This window comes from Poecilia reticulata, linkage group LG5 (assembly GCF_000633615.1).
Source record: "Poecilia reticulata strain Guanapo linkage group LG5, Guppy_female_1.0+MT, whole genome shotgun sequence".
Taxonomy (NCBI): domain Eukaryota; kingdom Metazoa; phylum Chordata; class Actinopteri; order Cyprinodontiformes; family Poeciliidae; genus Poecilia; species Poecilia reticulata.
This window is the reverse complement of record NC_024335.1, coordinates 32,903,821-32,919,101: the sequence shown is the minus strand read 5'-3', so window position 1 is coordinate 32,919,101 and position 15,281 is coordinate 32,903,821. Positions and strand designations below refer to the sequence as shown.

The following is a 15,281-nucleotide window of genomic DNA, read 5'->3' as shown; positions in this document are numbered from 1 at the left end:
TGTGTGTGTGTGCGTGCGTGCGGAAAAAGAGGACACTCCGCGGATGCCAGAAATAGCTGACGTTTATGAATTTCACGAAGGTGTGGCACTCTCCAGGTGCCTCCCCATACGTAAACATTCAAAAGAGCTGGAACATTTTCACACAGCTGCAGAGTAACTGGAGGCAAAATACTGTACCAGCACGGGCCTGCTGGCCAAACATACACACACATGCAGACAGAAACAGATGCACAAATGTAAACTGTGGTATGTTTGCAGCAACCAGTACGTACAGAATTTTGCAGCTCATAAAATACTGCATAGCAAAAGAATAGAGGAAACATATGTTGTATTTGGACTAATATATATATATATATATATATATATAACAACAAAACACATACAGAAAACAAAGCTGGCAAGCTATAAGTGGTAGAAAGATCCACTAATTAGAAACCTATTAGAAATTTTTTTAAAAGGTTGTGATCTGTGTAATAAGTTCCCCTTCAATAAGCTGCTAGCAAATCTAGAAAGTGTTTGTTTTTGCTAAGATCTATGAATTCCATCAAAGCAGCAACAATGAATCTTAAAGCTACTTTTATAGCTATAAAATCACATTTATATTTATAACAATACATGTAAATCTATATGCATAACCATAATAGCTCATATGTTGAATCATTTTAGCAACAGAAGGAATTTTAGTTGTACTTTGATCATTTTTGCTTTCATAACTTATGAAATATATGTTAATACAGGGATGCCATGGTATTTTTCTCAGGGTTATAACACTGGGAGAACCTCGTGGATGTCTATGCGTAATCACAAGCCAGAGGCCAAACTAGGACAGCAGAAAGAGCTACGTGACAGTCGCTGTCAATACACACATAAATACGCACACATTAAATAAAGAAAAAGGATGAATATCAGAGAGAGTCTCCAGCACTGGCCAAAAAGGTGCAGCAAGGCTGATAGAAAAGTGAAATAGAAAAAAAATATACCGGTATATCAAATTTCCATTCATGCTCCCTGGGGTCATCTTGTTTTTGGTTGGGGGGAATTAATCAAATAGAATGGAAAAGTAAGGAGAAGAAAAAAAAACTCCACCCCCCAAAAAACAAATAAGCCCTTAAAATCTGATGCCGTTGTTATTTTTCTACCTTGGCCGACTGTAGCGCGACGGGAAGAGGGTCGTGGGGAAGAAACGACTTCCCATGCCGACTATGATCTCCTGCGTGGAAACATTGCCAAAATGAGGATTTCACGGCAGCTATTGTATTCAAGTGATGTGTGAACATAATTAGCCGCTGACAAGACTGGAAGGACTAATTCCATATTAGCCATTCAGGTTGATTGAAATCTCTCATGTGGAGAGCATTTTCCTCCCTCAGACAGAGACACTGCAGATTTTTACAGTACAATAATAGCTTTTTTTTTGTTTAACAAAATACGGAAGAAATATTGAAAATTCTTCAGCAGGACAATCATTTCTAATTAGAACAACAAGTTTAAAAACAATAAAAAAAATGAAAGAGCAAAGCAAGACAATTTGTCAGCTCACCTCGTCTGACGGGTGTTCGCCTTTTCCTCGTCATCCACAATCAGGACGTTTGGTAAATATTTACAGCCAAAATAATCGAGGTGTTCACAGCCATGTTTAGTTTAGTTGCGCTGCATATTCTGGGTTTTATTTCTGGAGGCCGATGGGGCCGCAAAATATCAGTGGCAAATGTAAAAATAAAAAGCTTCAAACTGCATTTTAATTAACGTGTCAATTATAAATAAACAGGTTTTTCTGGCAGAGCCCCCAAACCCAAGGTTCGCTTTAAACAAACAAACTCCAGAGTCAGACGAGTATTGAAAGCAGGACTGAAGGCAGGTGACTTTTCCGCCTGACACACATTTTGTCCCTAACATGAAGAAAATGTTATATTATATTGATGTATTTCTTAAAACTAAGCATTTTTTCTTGAATTTAACGTAAAAAAATGAAAAGTTCAGACTAACTCTGATGCACTGATTGATTTAAATATGAATTGTTTTAGAAGTGTCTTGTTATTTTTTTACATTTTCGGGCCATTCCTCCAGGTTTCACACCTTTTAGTTAAATATAAGCTTTAGCTTATATATTCAGTCTGACTGTTCCTACACACACACCGCTGCTCACCGTCTCACCTTTGCACTGTTACTGTAATCTGCGTGTTCCTGTGTTCCACAGTTCACCACCTCGGCGTGGTTGCAAAGCGCCACACGCTTTCAGATGCATTGTTTGAGCGGGTTGAGATTTAATTAAGATGGCAGCCCCTAAAAGAATCCTCCTCAACTGGAACTGTAGTCAAAGCCTCATACAAGGCGGATACATCCCTCGTATGGATTGTTTCTATTTTCTGCCGGCTAATCCTCGTTTCCATGACAGCAGACGCAAGTTATGCCGCTTCTTTCCAAGTTTCTTTATGCCGTTTGTATTAAAAGTTTACTGAAATATGCAAATAGTAACTTAAAAAGTGTAAAAGTGAACCATTTTCTCTCTAACAAGTCAACAACCTGACATCCTCATGACAGCAGATGTCCTCATCATGTTATCTTATTGTCATTTGGCATCTCGACCTTTTCGGGCACATGTCGGCTTGAGTGTAAAGTTAATGGCGCTTTTTGTGAAACGGAGATGTGCACACTTCAAGTGCTACAGAAAAGGGAGGTGTGGGGGAAGCCGTTTCCAAGTGAAAATACGTTTGTTTTCACTTGGAAATGCCAGCGAGTAACAGAAGACGGCAGCTGGTGATTCCCTGTATCACTTCCAAACTATTCCCTTGTCTGGAAGGGACAAGGGACGTCTGCTTCGTACTGACGGGTCAGTACAAAGCAGACCCCCGTCCCTGCAAAGGATATCCCAGTAAGTTAAACGGGTGGGGGTGCATCCCAACACTCCTTTTTCTCTCTTTGGGTACACAGATAATATTTGATTCCCTATGTGGTGGTTTTAGAAATGACAGGTGCTGCCACTGCACACGCAACTCTTGTCTGAAAGGGCTAATGCACTACTAATGAAGAATAAATCAACTTTGATTACAAACTGTCAACCCAATTAGCTCGCAGTCCAACACTCTCCTCTTTACTTGCCCCCCCAATCAAACTTTGCGGTCACACGGCTGAACGGCCAGAACGCTGCAGCTCCTCCGTCCTGCATCTTTTTGGAGCACTGATGCAAAGGAGTTGAAACTTTATAAAAAAAATAAATAAAGCAGAAAAAATGTTACATGAAAATGGACAATAAACACTTTTCTTAGTTTTGTTTGGAAGTAGTGAAAGTTTTTTTAAGGGGGAGAAGTCTTATTAAGAAAAGCTTGATTCGCTCTAAACTTTACGGCGGGTTGACATGTGGAGTGACAACACAGTTTGTGGTGACTGTGTCAAATATAGAGCCGTCTTCAACCTCTGTCTTAATTTGCTCTGACACCCTGAGGGGAGTGAGAATTAGCCAGGACTGAAAAAAATATATGCATACAATCCTCACACTAAAGAAACCCCAGAGGAAAACATGCTTCAAGGTTTTACCTTGAGGATTTTCTTAAAGAATTTATAGTAATAATAATAATAATAATAATAATGAAAAGTTACAACGTGTAAAAAACACATAGCAACTCATCCCCTGTTTTTCTAAGAACTTTCCATAATTCAAAGAGGAGGCAGTAGATCAGCAGATCCTAGAACTGGTTGACTAACTGTCAGCAAAGTCAATAAAACTAATCAAACATTGTCAGAAGTTCATAGAAAAGCTTTTCCATAAAGAACATATGTTTTTTAACTTTCAATAAAAACTTTTACTTCCATCAAGCAAATAAAACAGCAGCGCAAACAAGTAAACAAAAACATCTGGATTAGATTTTCATCCACATTCAGCCTCTGTATAGAACCGACCCAACACAAAACGATGGTATCACATCTGCTATCATCTTTCTCTTACTTGCCTCTGTGACAAACTAAATCCCGGGATAACTCCGCTGCTTCTACGAAACGGCATGACAAAAATAAGCAGCTATGACAGAATGTCAGCGGCGGACAGACAACAAAGCTCCCTTCCTCCTCCTTCTCCTCCTCCGGTCAAATTAAATTGTCAAGTTCTTCTTTTTTTGTTAAACACAAGAAAGCTGGCAAAAATCAGACAAATCAATCATATTGACAAACCTGACAAACTCCATTTAGCTGGGAGGGTAAACAAGAGCGCCGGGCCACGAGGTACGGAGTGAAGCAGAGCGGAGAACTCAGCGGCGAGGGAAAGAGAGAGAGAGACAGAGAGAGAGAGAGACAGAGACAGAGAGAGAGAGAGACAGAGAGAGAGAGAGAGAGACAGAGAGAGAGAGAGGCGCTCAGTCGGGCTCGGAGAGCAGGGCAGGTTGAGGAGAGGCGCAGCCGAGACTCCAACCTTCCTCGGGATACGGACAGATTGCACGCGCGAGGTTGTTCCCCGGCTGACAAGATACAAAACTATCCAATCAACCACGCCCTTCTCAACCAATCACAAGCAGCCTTCTCTAAACATAATCAATTCAAATCGGGGTGGAAAAAAGGCATGTTGGGGGGGTGGGGGGTATTGCAGGTGAAACTGTGCCTTTGTGAGGGGCCCCTTTAAAAAAAGAGAGAGCAATGAAAGACAGAGGGAAGGGGGGAGTCACAGTTGATGGCTGTTAACCCTTTGACCCTTTAGCTGGGACTCTGGCCGTGCCACTGAAACAATGGAGGCTTAAAGAAAACAGGTTTTAATGAAAGAGTAGATAAGTAAACACAGCTATGTGCTATCAGTGCCTTTAAATGGTCATGTTTACACAGCCGCCACAAAATCACCACTCATTTGAACACAGCAACTATGTTTTCTTGTTAACTCTTCATAAAATTCCCACAAGAGACAATACACTATTTATCTTAACAAAAAATAGCATACACACTTATGAAAATTTTAATATGCAACTTTTTGAGTAGCCATGAAAAAAAAAACGACTTGAAGTATTTTTGCAGTTTTTTTAACTCTTACCCTGCAGTTTGCTTTCAGAAAAGCTTAAACCCACTAACATTCACAGCCAATGTTACAGCAGCTACACTGCAATCCATCCACTTCCACCCCAATGAGAGCAATTAACTGTCATGACATCATCACACTCTCCAACACCCCATGTGCTCTCAGCTAGAGTAAGAAAACAAGACCCTGCCACCTACTGGGGATCTTGCTGAACTCACCGGGAGGCATGGGTCAGCACCCCCTCGTTTTACTACCCCATCATTTCCTTTGATGACCCTCAGCATCTCCGAAGGGTCAGATATGTTCCCATCCTAATAAATTTAAGATAAAAAAAAAGGAACAATCCTCTAATGAGGTGTTACGGAGTAAGAGCGAACTTAACTTAAAGAATTAAAGATAAGATTAACACCTTGCGTTGTTCATAATCGTGACAAACACAGAGCGGAACATTACCCCCTCACGCCTCCCCGGCTCGCATCGAGAGCCATAAACTTCTCTTTTTGGCCAAGGATGAAGGACTGTTCCTGGGATGCCGTCCAGTCAGCAAACACTGCTGGTAAAATAATCTAAAGTGTCTGTTTGAGAAGCCACCACTCTCCTATGCTAATAACAATAAGCTCAGGGAAAGATGGCTTGACCTATATAAATTATTGACTACAACGCCTTCAAGTGTCAAAAAGTGACAATTTCAGTAGTCGTCATAAGGAATAATTAAAGGGAGGGTGGCGGGGGCTTTTATTTTCTATATAACAAGCAAAGAAAAATAAAAAGACACTCACACTCACAAAGTGGTTTAAGCTGCGGCCATACTCCTCTCCCCCAGCGTCCTCCCTGGGGTGGCATGTCGGCGTATTCTCAATAAAACACCTTCTTAGCAGTAATAGGCCACTGTTCTCATTTCAATGCTCCCAAAGGCCTCATGATAAATTTAGCAGACATACAGTTCAAGCTTCTCCTCTCACACATTGTCTTTCTAATCCATTTCCTCTGTGCCGGTGCCGTGTAAAATAATTACATGTATGTGTCGATGTGATACACACGTTGTATAGATTTCTTCTTCTTTTTAACACTGAGTGAAAAATCAATATTCCTGAGGCTTGAACCAGCGTCCCTAGTGATAGTTTACACAAGGGAGCTGAGCGATTGCATTCATGACAGAGTGGATGACATTATAAAATACTCCCATTTCCTGCCTGAGTTAGAGTGAAAGTATGAGTTAATGTCTGGTCTGGCCCGGGCCGCGCTCCGCTAAGATAACGACTCGGCTCCGGTTACAAAAGACCTTTCCCAAAAAACAAACACAGGTCGGTGAATAAGCCACACCGGTATGCTAGCGAATGTGTCACGGCTCCTTAAGAAAACGGAAAGGAAAGGAAAGAAAAGGAAGAAAAAAACAGAAAAGGAAAGGAAAAGGAAGCAAAGGAAGTGGTGTAAAAGAAAAAAATGTGAGACCGTAACTGTTGCTTTTGTAGGAAAGCCCTGGTGACCGGGCCATTGTCAAGAGAGAACAAACACAAGCTGTTTCTGAGTGCCTTTTCGAGTAAATGACTGTTTACTAGCAGAGGGACTCAAGCAGGGCAGGTGTGGGACCTTCATAAATAACACCTGCTCTACATAAAATTGCCAAGGTAAAAATACTGCCTAGTTCTGCTATGTGAGAACTTTTTTTAGAAGGTGCTTAAAATATAAAAGATTTCTTCAAGAATGCAAATTTAACTCAAATAATTCAGGAAACATTTAGGAAGCAAAATTCAACTTGCACAGAGGCAGCACTTGAGTGGGTTGCTTCGTCCATACTAGACATGAGGCAGCTGTCAATGTATATCAGTTGGTTTTTTATTTCAAAACTAACATTGTTTTTATCATAACGTACCTGCAGTTAAAAAGTGAAAGTTTCCAAATCTGTGCCAGTGCTTAAAAGTGTTATCTTGTTTGGCTAGTAGCTAGCATAGTCAAAAGACATTAGCAGGTACTTAATATCAAAACCAGAATTTAAAAAGATTTTTGTTACTTACTTTGGCACCGGCTGCACAGATTAAACCTACTTTAAATGAAATCCCAGACAAATTCCTTCAATATGTTCCGTAAGGATTTAAGTAGAATGGTACGTAATATTAGCTTGTATTGCTAATAGTAGTTAACCTGGTCATGAAATATCAAAAGTTACAAAACAGCTAAGAAATGTATGTTTATACTCTGGCTGGACAAAAAAAAGTCAGCACCGAAAAATTCATATTTTGTTGGACTGCCTTTAGTCTTGACTACAGCAGGCATTCGCTGTGGCATTGTTTTAATAAGCTTCTGCAATGTTAAAAGATTTATTTTCATCCATTCACCAAGATCTTCCATTGATGATGGTAGATTCCGCCTGCGGTGCAGTCTTCTCCAGCACATCCCAAAATCTGGACTCCATCGTGGCCAACTGTTGCATTACTGACCACTTTTGTGAGTAATGAGTAATCTAACGTGATATTATTTCAAATCCAGTAATCAGATTAAAGTTACTAATCCAAATCACTGTGTGTTACTATTTTCTTTTGTAATCTAATTTTATTTCCTCAGTGTGTCTTGGGGAGCGACCAGCGTTTCTATGCAACAGTCAGCAGCAGATTCCACATTGCGACAGAAATGTAAACGATGGCGGGAGGTGAGAGATGCGCATTTTGTTGCTGGAAAAGCAGGAACTATTCTGAGTTTCAGTCGCCAAGTCCTATTATTATAAGCGACTTTGGCCTTGTTTTTTTCTAAAGTCGCTTGCAAATGTAACGAGTCGTGGCCTGCATTTTTTGGGGCTTGTTTTTGAATGTGAAGTTACTTATTTGGGCTTGAAAATAAAAAGCCCCAGCATTTGTCTGACATCCAGGTAGTTTTAGTCAGGCTCTGCTGTCTGTCATTTCCCAGATGGTCCGTCCCGCTATGTCTTTGTTAATGTCAAGTTAATATATTTGCTATGAGCTTCACGTTGCCCTCCAGAAAACTGCAAACATCGAGACTACCATAATATGAACAGCACAATAAACGTGAAAACAGCTACGAATTAATGTGTCTTTAAAGTTCCACAACTAAACGACATTATAACTATTAATATTAAGATAAGTGTCACAAATCTGTTCACTTATCTCAGTGGTGGAGCCTCAGGAGGATCACTGTGCGCTGGGCTCTGACATCAAATGCAGAGCTGTAACACAGAACCTGGAGGTTAGGGGTTGAGGAGGAGACTCTAAAATACTATTTCGAGTTTTCCAGACAATAGTGACAATAGTCACAAAATCACACAGAAATTACTAAAGATTTTTTTGTTGTTTTTTTTACTGTTGTAACCATTAAACAATCTCCCCTTCAGTTCAACCTTATAAGTGGAGATAAATTGTTGATGTTACCATTATAAAATAACTTGCAATTACCAAGTATTGGCAAAGCTCAATGTCATTTTTACAGGTGGCGGATGGTTGTTAGCAGCTGCTGAAAGTAACTAAGAAAGTAACTTGTAATCTAACTTAGTTACTTTCCAAATCAAGTAATCTAACTAAATTACTTTTCAAGAAGTAATCAGTAATCCGATTAAAGTTACTTTTTCAAAGTAACTATGCCATCAGTGGTGGTGATGGCATAGATTCTAGATTGCTCAAGAATCACAATCTATGTGTGATTCTTGAGCACATACTGTTGCTAATCCTAAACCTGGCCAGCTGCTGGAACCCCAGATGATTGGACTTGCCCCCACAGTCTTGTACAGTAGACACTAGGCATGGTGGGTAATGGTTTCACCTGCCTCTCTTCTTACCCTGATGCACCCAACATCTGGAACTCTGGGTAGATCTGGACTCATCAGATTACATGACCTCCTTCCATTGCTCCACAGTCCAATCTTTATGCTGCCTAGTAAATTGAAACCTTTTGGGTCAGCCTCACTGATTTTTTAACTTTCATTGGTTCAGTCTTAATCCCTTGAGTGACAGTTCGAGCACCCAATGTGCTCTTATTGTCACTATTAAACATAGCCCGGAGTTCTACTGTTGTCTTTCTTCAATTTGATTTCACCAAACGTTTAAGTAATCGCTGATCACGATCATTCAGGATTTTTTTTCTGGCCACATTTCTTCCTCAAAGACAATGGGTCCCCACTAATCCTTCTGTTTTTTAATAATGTATTGGACAATTGTTAACCCAATTACCGTATTTTCCACACTATAAGGCGCACCTAAAAACCTTCAATTTCCTCAAAAGCCGACAGTGAGCCTTATATATGGACCAATATTGAGCCACAACAGGTCTAGCAACTACGGTAAGCAGCTGCCGACTTCATTTTCGCCCGTAGAAGAAGAAGTGTGCGGTGCATGCTGGGATAGTTGTCAGAACGCTGGTTTGTTAATAAAGTTTGATAATACATTTAAAGCCAGGGGGTGGAGGGACGGGGGAAGAGAGACAGACTGCAGCGGCAGCGTGTCGGTTGGTCTGTGTTACCCAGAAAGCAGTTGGGCACAATATCGCAACACCAACAATGTGAGTGAAACAACAACTGGGGCAGACTACTATATAAAGTACTCGGAGACCATTTCTTTACAAATGTGGATGTGTAATAATAGAGTACGGAACAAATTGGCAACCCAAACTGAAGCATCTATTCTATGCGCCTTATATATGAAAAAAGTTTTAAAAAAGGCCGTTCATTGAAGGTGCGCCTTGTAATCCGGTGCGCCTTATAGTGCAGAAAATACGGTAGTAGTTTCTGCACTATCCTAAGATGTTTTTCCATGCTTGATGCATGCCGATGATTTGACCAGTCGCAAACAGACTGACATTTTTTCCACAACTGCAGGGTGTCTTTCAACATGGTTATTTAAGAAATGAGAAGGAACTCATTGCACCAGTTGTAGTTAAATAACTTGTTTTGCCAGCTAAAACATAATCCCTGACACAGTAATTATCCAATAGAAGGCTCGTACCCATTTGCTTGGTTAAATCCAGGTGTGACTTTTTTTTTGGTTAGGCAGATTATTATTTCTACAATTTAAAGTCTGTTTACTGATATATAAGAACAAGTGACCAGAGTTTTCTCAAGCTGTATGGAGCATAAAGGTGCCTCCCCAACCTGTCACTGTGAACTGCAAGCAAGCTGAATGAAATACGGTTACTAGGGTTTTTCAAAACTTACAAGAAAGTCAAGTTTGGCCATTTGGAAATATTTCTTTTTCTAAAAAATATGAGAATTCATGATGTGGAAGCTAAAGCCATACAAGCAATTAGTCTCATTAAGTTAATGCTCTTTTAAAATTACAGTTAGCAACCTAATAGCATTTGATGCTGGCCGACTACTAAAGCAGACCTATTAAGTGTCTGCTTCACTACATTACCAGGCAACATTCTCCTCTCTTTACACAGGAAAACTTCAATGGCTGACAAACAGCTGATCACTTCATTTCAGTTCCATCAGTAAGTCCTTTTCTATTTGATTTATGTTGTATTCCTGGCTAATCCCAGTCATTTAATCTGCAATGCTGTCCAGAATCTGTAAAATCACTACTAAGATCCCCAGTCTTTACGACGCACAGTCTTGTAGAAAAAGTCCGTCTTGAAAATGGCTTTTTAAATATTCCTGAGATCAAATAAATTTCTCCATATCAAATATTAATATGAGCAGCATAGTACGGAGCCCCCTAGGGGACATGGGGAGAAGAATTTCTTTTGCGTTACCTCGCAATACTTTTGCATTCCCTTGCATTGTGCTTGCTGCAATATTTGCTGGTCTATTTTGTATACAGTCACAAATGTCAATTTAACATTTCAAATATATACACATTTGAAGAGCCTCAGTGAAAATGTGTTTATTCTTAACTCTATGCTGCAAAAAAATTGATTGGAAATCAATTTATTCACTGCATGTTTGTCTGTTTGTGTACAGTTGAGATGAAACTGCACATAAAAACAGGCCTTTAAACCTTTCAGACCAACGCAAAAGAGACTCAATCAAAACTGTCACATGATTCATTGCCCCGTGATAACAACACAGAAACAGTCCAAATAGTTTAGATGTATTTTTTATTTATTTTCTACTTACAGAACGTTTCTGTTTATATCATAGGTTTGTGGTGCATTTCTATCCTAAAGTAAAATATATAAAACTTCAGATATTTCACAGCGAGATTTTAACATACAAGGAAAAACCTTACGAAAATCTTATATAATAGCAAAAAGTATGATGGCCACTGTAAGAAAGGCTTACAGTATTCAATTATGCCGCATGAACTAATCAGTACATTATTGCAAGAGAACGCAAAACTTATTAAGAGGTAACGCACAAGAAAAAAAAATCCTCCATGTCCCCAACAGGGATCCAAAGCACAGGTTTCTGACAAGTGCCGCTTTGCTTTTGTTAGCATTTTGGGATGAGAGGTTTGCTCAACCATCCAGAGGCTGTTGAGCAAATGTACAAACGATTGGTCAAAAGCACCATTCCTCTGCTACATCGTTTAGTTAGAATACGCCTGCAGTACCGATTCTGATCACCCTGGGCAGATTTGGCCTCCCTTGGGAACACATAGGTACTGAAATCTGATTGGACGGAACATCGATAATTCACACAATGTATGGGAAGCAGCACAGGCAAGAGAAATATTATAAAAAGAACATAAACTATTGGAAGTAATTTAATAACATTTAACTGAACAAATATTATAAATTAGGTTGTTGATATACGTTAGTGACTTTGATTGTGCTTTGGCTTGCAGTGAAGGTTTTGCAGGCCCATATTGACAGTGTGATATTTTTAACTAAGTTATTGCACAATGAGAAGCCTGTGCCTAAAAAATACTGCCAGAAAGAACCTTTTCAAGGTGTTTGTTTACCATTCAATGATTACTGAGCAAATGCTATGTTTTTTCAGGTTAACAGTATTGCATAATATTGTATTTATTTCATGCTTTTGCATTAAATGTTTATATTGATTTAACAAGGCAGATTTTTATCTTTTATTTGTGTGGTGTGTTAGCAAGCATTAGTAAAATAAAACCTCATGTTCATGCTATGATTTGCCATGATATGACAGCAAACCTATGCAGTCAGCCAATCCTCCTGCGGATACCTAGAATAAGTCATATTTGTTGTGAACAAAGTTATCCCCCGAAGCAGAGTGGAGTTACAGTAAGTCATGGCTGACTCACTCTCTTCCTCCCGGTCTGTTTAAATGGGTTTGGTTATTTACTTTTAATTTCAGCGTTCAGGGACGCATTGTTTAGTCAGCACATGTGAACTCTGTATTTGCAAAATATTTCCTGAGGTAATATGCCAACCAGAGTATAACGAAGCTTGGTTTCACTGTGCACTGCCTTTGCTGTGGTTTTTCACTTAGTCAAAACAAGAGCACTCATGGCTTTCAGAAAGCGTCGATTTAAGGTGGGTGGGGGAATTTCTGCCAAGTCTTGTTCGGCAATTGATTCACCTCTGATTTAAATCGAAAACTAAATTAAAACAAAGAAACCCTGTGCTGAATATTTTAGAAAGACAACACTGATTGTGACCTCACAATCAGTGTATGGGAGATAAAAATAACTACATTTTTAAATCTGAAGCTTTATTTAAGCTTACCAAACATAGCAGCATACGTAGCTCTTACATCTCTCACAATTGACCAGACTAGAGCAGAAATCTAGAAACATATTTGTCAGGGCTCATGTCATCACTTTTAAAAGGAGGCTTTGTAAACCTACAGCACAACTAACCGCTATGATTAATTGCTTAGCTAACCTTTTTCCTGTATTTGTAAGCTTGTCCCATTTCCAACAATAACCAGATGAACCCGGCAGAAATCATTTACAGACGGGTTCTGGTTCAGAGCCTTACTTCCTTTATTTCTGAGGATTTTTTCTTTTTAGATTTTCACAGAATAACTTTGAGTAAATAAATAACATAATTTCATTGTTGTCTCATCAATAAAAACCAAAATGAAGGGTGCCTGACTATGAAAATAAATACAATTCAGATTATTTCTGTCATTAATGAGATGCAAATTATTTTCATTGATAATTATTCAATTACTATTATTCTAGATTGGAAAAAAAATATAGGTATTGCAGCTGAAAAACAAATTGCAATATCTATATCTTCCCCTTATAACTCCACTTACGAACCTTGAAGTTATTTAATATTTATTTGTTTCTGTATACAATTAACATTGCCGACTTCAACAAACTGAAAACACTCAAAAGAAAGTGATTTTTTTATTGCAGTAAATTGTTTTAGCCAAAAACAATTTTATATTTACAGTATTTTATATTGACAATAACATCAGAAGCACCTGATATTTTTCAGAAAAATTTGCTGGATTTTCTTTGGGAAAAAAGAAAAGGAAAGAAATAAAAACTCTGCAAGATGTGTGTGAAAAATGGTCAGTTTTTCAAAAGTCATTGACCCTCAAAAAAAGGCAGAAGAATGCAGAAGTTTGGATATATTTAAAAATCAGACCATACCCGTCGAGAAAATATACCAAATCGTAATGTAAAGAGAAAGTTTATATGTTGTTTTGTGACCTGAGAGCCAAATTAAATCATACATTTTAACAACTTAACTAAAACAATGTATTATTGTTGACTGTGTGGGATGGGTGACTTCTTCCTGATAGGATTCATCCCAAACCTGGTTTTAAGCCATAACTTTCAAATGAAGCATTTTTACAACATGACAAGGAAATAAGTAATACTTTGCTAACACTATTTTGAAAAACAAAATGACTTAAAAATAAGAGTGAATCATGGTGCTCCATTAGTTTCCACACAATGACTTTCCTCATACTTCACACCTGAGAAATTTCTGTTTTCTTTCAGTATGAAAAGAATGTATTGGCTTTCTTTCAGCCAGCTGACTGGCAGTCATCAGTATCAGGTGACAGAGGGCAGTACCATACAGAAAACTCAAGAGTATCTGGTCTTTGCCTTTGCAACTCATTAAAAAAAATGTACTCGTAAGAACAGCACAGTAAATCTAAGCGATTTAATATTTTAGAATCTTCATATACCTTCACTCAGATGGCCAGTTTGTGCTTACTATTGAAATCCTAATACAAAACAAAAAAAATTTTGTTTTCTCTGAAGTTTTACTAAAAAATAAAAAATGTTTAACAAAAAACCAAAGTTAACAGTTTTCTCTCCTTCGAACAAAAGTGAAAATAGACTCAAGAGTTGCCAAGCTGCCAAAAATGTGCAGTGACACCCCAGGAGAAATTGCTTTGTGAGCTAATGCTGACTTGACTGCACCTTGCATAGCTGTTAGTGTTTATTAATGCCATGCCTGACTGTGCTCCCATCCATCCTTCCACCCCTCGGCAAAGGGCGTGTGAATCACTCTAAACAACACATGCCTGACATCAAGATATAATGCCAGAGCATGACATGGAAATAAAACAAATTTTAAAAGGGGAAGTGTGTGCCTGTGTGTTGCAGTGCGGATCATTCAGTAACGGAGGGGGGGAGTAAGGGGAGGATGGGGGAGGTTGTGGCTTGAGAGGCTTTGCTGCTTGAAGGGAAACATCAGGCCTCCAATAAAATGAGGGTCTTGAATATGGCAGAGTTGCTCCCGGCGCTGTGACTTCGGTCAATGAGAAAGTCATCGTCTTGGTTGGGAGGAAGCTCCAAACACGACTGGCATTACTGCAGAGTCTCAGCTTGACTGCGTGGGATAGGTGACTTCTCCCTGATAGGATTCATCCCAAACCTGGTTTGAATTCGTATGTTTCAAATGATGCATTTTTACAACGTGACAAAGAAAACAAGCGGCCGAAAAGACAGCCGGCTGTTGGGCTAGATCAGGACTGACACATTGTATCGCTTCAGAGCGACACAGACACATTCATGTGATTTCATTACAGCCTCCCGTGGAGACATTTTACGATCACAAAGCTGAGGTTCTCATGGGGCTCATGTAAAACCAATAGTATAGACCTGCAGGATTAATACATGACGCTTTAAGAATTGTTTTTCCCTTAAAAGGGGCAGTATTATGAATTTTCCAGGCATACAGTGCCATTTTATAGCACAGTGTTACCTTGAGTTGTTATAAAAATTACATACATACGTACATACGCATATGCATATATATATATGTCTGTCCAGGGTGTACCCCGCCTCACCCTAAACGTTCGCTGAAGATAGGCACCAGCACCTCCCGACCCCACTAGGGACAAGGGTGTAAAGAAAATGGATGGATGGATGGATGGATGGATGGATGGATGGATGGGTGGATGGGTGGGTGGATGGATGGGTGGATGGGTGGGTGGATGGATGGATGGATGGATGGA

The 15,281-nt window shown here is 39.2% G+C and overlaps 1 protein-coding gene across 4 annotated transcripts in view; it reads right to left on the bottom strand.

Moving 5' to 3' along the window:
• The window catches only part of foxp1b (forkhead box P1b), a 361,422-nt gene that overhangs the window by 86,323 nt on the left and 259,818 nt on the right, over positions 1–15,281 (bottom strand). Inside the window, exon 2 of one of the 4 annotated variants that reach the window (XM_008410581.2) lies at positions 4,165–8,171. The exons of the other annotated variants lie outside the window; for them this stretch is intronic. The gene's annotated coding sequence lies outside the window, so the exon portion shown is untranslated. The remainder of the gene's footprint in view (positions 1–4,164; positions 8,172–15,281) is intronic. 4 annotated transcript variants of the gene reach the window in all.